General features: G+C 37.4%; 1 pseudogene; it reads left to right on the top strand.

Annotated features, from left to right (window-relative positions):
* Positions 1-949: 949 nt before the first annotated feature.
* On the top strand, positions 950-2329 carry LOC129476027 (5'-nucleotidase domain-containing protein 1-like; annotated as a pseudogene).
* The last annotated feature ends 6730 nt before the right edge of the window (positions 2330-9059 follow it).

Raw genomic sequence — 9059 nt, forward strand, 5'->3', positions numbered from 1 at the left:
TGGGCTCAAGCAATCCTCCTGCCTCAGCCTCCTGAGTATCTGGGACTATAGGTGCACACCACCACACCTATCTAATTTTTAAATTTTAATTTTTTGTAGAGATAAGGTCTCGCCGTGTTGCCCAGGCTGGTCTCAAACTCCTGGCCTCACATGATCCTCCTGCCTTGGCCTCTCAAAGTGTTGGAATTACAGGCATGAGCCGCTGTGCCCAGCCTTAATTGTTTTAATTAAAAATTTAACCATTTTAATGCATGCAGTGGCTGTAATTTGCATTTTCCTGATAATTAGTGATGTTGAACACTTTTATCCTTGCTTATTGGCCATTAATATTCTTTTTCTCTGTGAAATATCTGTCAAAGTCTTTTGCCCATTTTCTATTTTTTTTTTTTTTTGAGATGGAGTCTTGCTCTGTCACCCAGGCTGGAGTGCAGTGGCGTGATCTCGGCTCACTGCAACCTCCACCTCCCAGGTTCAAGCAATTCTCCTGCCTCAGCCTCCCAAGTAGCTGGGATTACAGGTGCACACCACCACACCCAGCTAATTTTTGTATTTTTAGCAGAGACGGGGTTTCACCATATTGGTCAGGCTAGTCTTGAACCCCTGGCCTCGTGATCCACCCACCTTGGCCTCCCAAAGTGCTGGGGTTACAGGCGTGAGCCACCGTGCCTGGCCATCTTTTGCCCATTTTCTAATTGGGTCATTTGTCTTTTTATTGTTGAGTTGTAGGAATTTGTTTTGCACCCTGAACATACGTCCTTTGTTAGATATATAGTTTGCAAATGTTTTCTCCCTGTCTGTGGCTTGCCTATTCCGTGGGTTTCCTAATAGTGTCTTCTCACATACACATATTTCATTTTATTTTTTATTATTAATAGTAGCTTCTTATTACAAAATTAATACATGTTCATTTTAAAAAATGAGAAAAGCTTGCACCCTCCCGGGCCGAGGCGCTCCCCGGTGCTCCCAATGCAGCCATGGCTCAGCACTTCTCCCTGGACGCCTGCGATGTGGTCGGATTCTACCTGGACCACACCCTATGTCACTACAACCTGCCCGAGAGCGCCCCACTCATTTATAATAGCTTTGCCCAGTTCTTAGTTAAGGAGAAAGGGTATGATAAGGAATTGCTCAATGTGACCCCAGAGGATTGGAATTTCTGTTGCAAGGGTTTGGCATTGGATCTAGAAGATAGGAACTTCCTTAAACTTGCTGATAATGGCACTGTTCTCAGGGCAAGCCATGGCACCAAGATGATGACTCCAGAGGTGCTGGCAGAGACATATGGCAAGAAAGTGTGGAAACACTTCTTGTCGGACACTGGAATGGCTTGCCGCTCATGAAAGTATTATTTTTACAACTACTTTGACCTGCCAGGAGCTCTTCTATGTGCCAGGGTGGTGGACTATTTAACAACAAACAATGGCCAAAAAACATTTGATTTTTGGAAGGATATAGTTGCTGCTATACAACACAATTATAAAATGTCAGCTTTTAAGGAAAACTGTGGAATATATTTTCCAGAAGTAAAAAGAGATCCAGGCAGATATTTACACAGTTGTCCTGAATCTGTGAAAAAATGGCTTCGACAGCTAAAGAATGCTGGGAAAATTCTTCTGTTAATTACCAGTTCTCACAATGATTACTGTAGACTTCTCTGCAAATATATCCTTGGGAATGATTTTGCAGACCTTTTTGACATTGTGATTACAAATACATTGAAGCCTGGTTTCTTCTCCCACTTACCAAGTCAGAGACCTTTCTGGATGCAGAGAATGATGAGGAGCAGGAGGTGCTGCCATCTCTGGATAAACCTGGCTGGTGCTCCCAAGGGAACGCTGTCCACCTCTATGAACTTCTGAAGAAAATCAATGGCAAACCTGAACCCAAGGTTGTTTATTACAGCATGCATTCAGATATTTTCCTGGCTCGTCACTATAGTAATTGGGAGACAGTTCTTATCCTGGAAGAACTCAGAGGGATGAAGGTGCAAGGAGTCAGAGGCCTGAGAAGTCAGAGCCTCTAGAGAAAAAGGAAAATAGGAGGGACCAAAGGCAAAGCCTCTAAATACTTCATCTAAAAAATGGGGCTCCTTTTTTTTTACTGATTCAGTTTTGGGACTGGAGAATACAGAAGACTCCTTGGTTTGTACATAGTCTTGTAAGAGAATCAGTACTTACAACACTATTGCAATTCCAAGTATTGAAATAATCGCAGAATTACCTCTGGACTACAAATTTGCAAGATTCTCTTCAAGCATTCAAAAACAGCTGGCTACTATCCAAACCCTCCATTGGTCTTATCAAATGATGGGACACTGATAACTAAATAAGTTGTCTTTACTGAAAAATGAAGTGAAGACCCATATATGCAGTAAAAAAAAAAATTGCAAAAAATACTTTAAAAAGTTTTAAGGAATAAGTTTTTAATGAAAATTGACCAAGAAGTTGAAAAAAAAAAGTGAGAAAATACACATAAACAAAAAGACTAAACTAAAAAACAGGCATGTTAGAACCCAGAAATATTATAACCAGGATATTAATACCTTTCAGATACTTTGCTGCATATATTTATAAATTTTTCTTTGCTATAAAGAACATTAGTGGAAAAATTATTGAAATTTTAACAATGTATAGATTAAATAATAGTATTATATTAATATTAATAAGACCGACAATTCAACTACAGTTATATAAGAGAATGTTGTTTAGGAGTAAAGAGACATCATGGATGCCACTTACATTCAAAATATTAAAAATAATATAATAATTTCTATCAATTAAGAGAATGAAAAAGCAAATGCAGTAAAAATGTTAACATTTGGAGAATCTGGATGAAGGGCATACAGGAACTTATTGTACTACTATATTGAAATTTTTGTCTAAGTCAGCTATTATTTCATTACAAAAGTTCAAAAACTTAATGACTAAATTAATTTTAAAAATTAAATTTTTTAATGGTTATTGCTTTCTGTATCCTATCTGAGGAATCTTTGTCTACCCTCACATCCTGAAGGTATTGTCCTGTGCTTTCTTCTGAAAGCTTTACAGTTTAGTGCCTATGTTTAGGACTCTGATCCATCTCAAATTAAATTTTGTATATGGTGAAGAGTGGGAGTTGAGGTTAAATTTTTCTTCGTAGGTTATTTTTCCAGTTATTTCACTACATTTATTGAAAAGATCTTTCTTCCCCTATTGTTTTGCTTTGCTGCTTTTATTGAAAATCAGCTGACTGTATAAGTATGGGTCAATACAATACAACTGATATTGTATCTCTCTCTCTCTCTCTCTCCATATAGAGAGAGACCAGTTGATCAAATTTCTCTGGGGGAGAGAGAGAGAGAGAAACAGATATTATCAGTTCTTTCCAATCCAATTTATAGATTTTACATAATTTCCATATATATATATATATAGAGAGAGAGAGAGAGAGAAACTAATACACACACACACACACACACACACACACACACACGACTCATGAGTCTTCCAACACATGAGCACAGTATTTCTCGCCATTTATTTGGGTCTTCTTTTATTTCTTTCATCAGATTTTATACTTTTCAGTATATAGATCCCATGCATATTTTGTTAGATTTCACTTTTGAGGCAGCTATTGTAAATGTTATTGTCTAAAATTTTCAGCTCCTATTTGTTAACTATTAGTGTATAGAAACGCAATTGATTTCTGTGGGTTGACCTTCTATACTGCAACCTTGCTAAAATCATTTATGAATTCTAGGTGATTTTGAGTAGATTACTTGGAATTTTCTGTGCAGACAATCATCTGTCACCTGTGAATAAGGATATTTTATTTCTCCATCTTTCAATCTGCATGACTTTTATTTCTTTTTCTTGTTTTATTGTTCTGGCTGGGACTTCTACTGCAATGTTGAATAGTAGTGATGAGAGTGAACATCCCCTACTTGTTTTTTTGGTTTGTTTTTTGTTTGTTTGTTTTTTTTGTTTTTTGTTCTTAGGGCTGGATATTCATGTTTTCTTTTTTCTTTTTAATTTAATTGAATTTTTTTATTATTCATTTTATTTTATTTTACATTCCAGGATACATGTGCAGGACGTGCAGGTTTGTTACCTAGGTAAATGTGTGCCATGGTGGTTTGCTGCACCTATCAACCCATCCCTTAGATATTAAGCCCCTCATGCATTAGCTATTTATCCTGATGCTCTCCCCCTAGATGGGTCCCGGTGTGTGTTGTTCCCCTCACTGTGTCATGTGTTCTCATTGTTCAGCTCCCACTTATGAGCTGGATGTGAGACATGGAGTCAAAGGAGATCATTTCAGAGCTTTAAGATTTAATTAATTGTAATCCCCATGTGTAAGGGGAGGGAGTCTTGTGGGAGGTGACTAGATCATGGGAGTGGTCCCCCCATGCTCTTCTCATGATAGTGAGTTCTCACGAGATCTGTTGGTTTTACAAGGGGCTTTTCCCTCTTTGCTCAGCACTTCTCTCTCCTGCCACCTTGTGAAGAAGGATGTGTTTGCTTCCACTTCCACCATGATTGTAAGTTTCCTGCGGCCTCTCCAGCCATGCAGAACTGTAAGTCAATTAAACCTATTTTCTTTACAAATTACCCAGTCTCAGGTATTTCTTAATAGCAGCATGAAAATGGACTAATACAGCATCTAAATTGGAAAGGAAGAAGTAAAATTATCTCTGCTCACAGATTACATGATCACATATGTAGAAAACCCTAAAGACTCCACATCACACTTCCTGATGTCAAAATATATTACAAAGCTACAGTAGTTGAAACAGTATGGTACTGGCATAAAGATAGGACTACAGAACAGAATAGAGAGCCAGAAATAAACCCATGCATATACTGTCAACTGATCTTTGACAAAGTTGCCAGGAATAGACAATGGGTTAAGGATAATGTCTTCAACAAATGGTGTTAGGAAAGCTGGATAGCCCTATGCAAAAGAAAATAATTAGACCCTTATCTTAGACCATACAAAAAATCAAATAAAAATGGACTAAAGACTTAAATATAAGACCTGAAATATTATAACTCCTTGAGGAAAACAAGGAAAAACCTTCATGACATTGATCTTGGCAATGATTTCTTGGATATGACCCCAAAAGCACGGACAACAAAGGTAAAAATAGACAAGTAGGACTACATCAGAATAAATATTTTCTAGACAGCAAATGAAACAACAGAGTTAAAAGGTAAAGAGGCAACTTTCAGAATGAGGAAAAATGTTTACAAATCATATATAACCTGATTTGAAATGCACGAAAGACTCGAATGAATATTTTCCCAAAAAAGACAAGTGGCCAACAGCTACATGGAAAGGTACTCATTGTCACTAATTTTCAGGGAAATGCAAATCAAAACCACACTGAGCTATTGCCCCACACCTGTTAGGAGGGTCATTATTAAAAAAATAAAATATAACAATTATTGGTGAAGATGTAGAAAAATTGGAACTTTTGTTGGAAAGTTCCAATTGTAGAAATGTAAAATGGTGCTGCTGCTATGGAAAACAGTATGCAGTTTCCTCAAAAATTAAAAACAGAAATGCCATATGGTCCAGCCATCACACTTCTGCATATTTATCCAAAAGAATTGAAATCAGGATACCCAAGAGGTATTTGCACTCCCATGTTCATTGCAGCATTTTTTTTTCACAACAGTCATGATGTAGAAACAAACTAAATGTCTATCTATGGATGTATGGATAAAGCAAATGTAGTACACAATGGAATATTAATCATCATTAAAAGGAGGGAAATTCTGACATTTGTAACAACATGGATAAACCTGGAGGACATTATGCTAAGTGAAATAAGCCTGTCACAAAAGACGAATTCTGCATCATCTTACTTACACATGGAATCAAAAATAGTCAAACTCATAGAAGCAGAGGGCAGAATGATGGTTATCAGGAGCAGAGTGAGGGGAAAATGGGGAGATGATGGCTAAAGGGTAGAAAGTTTCCATAATGCAAGATGAGTAAGTTCTAGAACTCTGATGTAAAACATTACATATTGCACTCAACAATACTATACTGCAGGGATCCCCAACCCCTGGGCCATGGACCAGTACTGGTCTGTGGCCTGTTAGGAACCAGGCTGCAGAGCAGGAGGTGAGAAGCAGACAAGCGAGTGAAGCTTCATCTGTATTTACAGCTGCTCCCCATCACTGGCATTACCGCCTGAGCTCTGCCTCCTGTCAAATCAGCGGCAGTATTAGATTATCATAGGAACACAAACCCTATTGTGAACTGCACATGTGAGGGATCTAGGTTGCAAACTCCTTATGAGAATCTAATGTCTGATGATCTGTCACTGTCTGTCTTCCATCACCCCCAGATGGGACAGTCTAATTGCAGGAAAACAAGTTCAGGGCTTCCACTGATTCTACATTATGGTGAGTTGTATAATTATTTAATTATACATTACAATATGATAATAATAGAAATAAAGTGCACAACAAATTTAATGCACTTGAATCATCCTGAAATCACCCGCCACTCACCCACCAGTCTGTGGAAAAATTGTTTTCCACAAAACCAGTCCCTGGTGCCAAAAAGGTTGGGAACCACTGCTGTACTGTATACTTGAAATTTTGTTAAGAGGGTAGATCTCATGTTATGCGTTCTTGCCACAAGTTTTAAAACCCACTGAATTGTACACTTAAATAAATAAATTGTATGGTATGTTAATTATTTCTCAAGCTTTTAAAAAATCTTTAGAGTCAGAAAATAGATTAGCGATTGTCTGGGACTAGGATGGGAACAAAGATGAACTTGAAAAAATCACAAGGGATTTTACTGGGGTGTTGAAAATGTTCTAAAACTGGATTGTAGCAAAGATTGCACAACTCAGTCGATTTACTAAAAATCATTTAATTGTACACTTAAAGCGGGTGAATTTTATGGGATGTAAATTCTACATCAATAAATTTGTTTTTTAAAAAAACAATGGGGAGTGTGAGGACACACAGAAATCCATGACGACAATCTGGATCTCCCCAGGCCATACTAGAACCTGTGTCTGTCTCTCACCTCCTCTAACCTAATTCATGTAGGTAACGTGCTAAAGAACTTGGTGCTCTTTGCCATGGAGCTGCAACATACCTGGCCCAAGACTTGGAAAAGCTAAAGGAGCACATCTTGCTAGAGTTGAGGGACTAGTCAACCCATGTGCTTCCCCTTCACAACAGAGTCAGCTAGCAGATTAGTGACAAATGTGCCTGAGCCATCACATCCTTGCCAGCATTTGTTATTTCCTGACTTTTGGAAAAAAAGCCATTTTAAGTGGGATGAGATGGTATCTTACTGCAGTTTTGATTTGCATTTCTCTGATGATCAATGATATTGAGCACCTTTCCATATACCTGTTTGCCATTTATATGTCTTCTTTTGAGAAATATCTATTCAAATCTTTTGTACATTTTTAAATCAGATTACTAGATTTTTTCCTATAGAGTTGCTTGAGCTCCTTATGTATTCTGGTTATTAATCCCTTGTCAGATGGATAGTTTGCAAATATTTTCTCCCATTCTGTGGGTTTGTTTCCTTTGCCGTGCAGAAGCTTTTTAACTTGATGTGATCCCATTTGTCCATTTTTGCTTTGGCTGCCTGTGCTTGTGAGATATTGCTCAAGAAATCTTTGCCCGGACCAATGTCTTGAAGTGTTTCCCCCAATGTTTTCTCTAGAGTTAATGTTTTATATGGTTATGATATTTAATTTCATTTTCCAATTTGAATGGGCCAAGGGATGTGCAGATATCTATCTGGTTAAACATTATTTCTGGGTGTCTGTCAGGGTGTTTCCAGGAAGAGATTAGCATTTCAATTGGTGAAATGAATAAAGCAGATGGCCCTCTTCAAAGTAGTTAGGCATCCTTCAATCTGTTGAGGGTTTCAATGTAACAAAAATGTAGAGGAAGATTAAATTCACTCTCTCCTTGACTACTTGAGTTTTATCATAAATCTCCTCCTGCCCTCAGTGCTCTCAATCCTCAGGAGGCTTTCAGACTTGAACTAGAATCCATACCATCAGTTCCCTGGCTCTCAGGCATTTGAACTATACTGCAGGCCTTTCTGAATCTCCAGCTTACAGATGATAGATCATGGGACTTCTCAGCCTTCATAATCACATATCACATAAGCTAACACACACACACACACACACACACACATGCATACATGCATGCACACACACATATCTAGATAGACTGACAGATAGATAGATGATAGATAGATTAGATAGATAGATAGATAGATAGATAGATAGATAGATAGATAGATAGATATTCATTCCACTGGTTCTATTTCTCTGGAGAGCCCTAATACAATGGTGTGTGAGAGTCCACACTTCATTCTTTTGCATGTGGGTATCCAATTTTCCCTACCACAATTTGTTGCAAAGGCAATCCTTGGCACCCTGTCAAAAATCATTTAACCATATAGGAAGGATTTATTTCTGGGCCCTCTATTCTATTATATTGGTCTATGTGTCTATCTTTATGCCAGTACCACACTGTTTTGATTACTATAGTTTTGTGGTAAGTTTTGAAATCAGAAAGTGTGAGGCCTCCAACTTTGTTCTTCCTTTTCAAGGTTGTTTTGGACGCTTGAAGTCCCTTGAGATTCCATACAAAATTTAAGATGGATTTTTCTGTTTCTAAAAAAGAAAAAAAAGCATCAGGATTTCTACAGGGATTACACTGAATCAGGAGATCCTTTCGGGTAGTATTAACGGTTTAACAATGTTTAAGTCATCTATAAACATGGGATATGTTTCTATTAATTAGTATCTTTAATTTCCTTCAGCAATGTTTTGTAGTTTTCAGTGCACAAGTCTTTCACCTTGTTGGTCAAATTTTTTTCCCCCAGTATTCCATTATTTTTGATGCTACTGTAAATGGAATTGTTTTCTCAATTTCCTGCCCAGATGGTTAATTGTTAGTATATATAAATGCAACTGATTTTTATATATTTCTCCTGTAAATTTACTGAATTGTTTATTAGTTCTAACAGTTTTTTGTGAAATCTTTTGGGATTTCTACATAGAAGATCATGCCATC

The sequence above is a fragment of the Symphalangus syndactylus genome, chromosome X (genome assembly GCF_028878055.3).
Source record: "Symphalangus syndactylus isolate Jambi chromosome X, NHGRI_mSymSyn1-v2.1_pri, whole genome shotgun sequence".
Lineage (NCBI taxonomy): Eukaryota > Metazoa > Chordata > Mammalia > Primates > Hylobatidae > Symphalangus > Symphalangus syndactylus.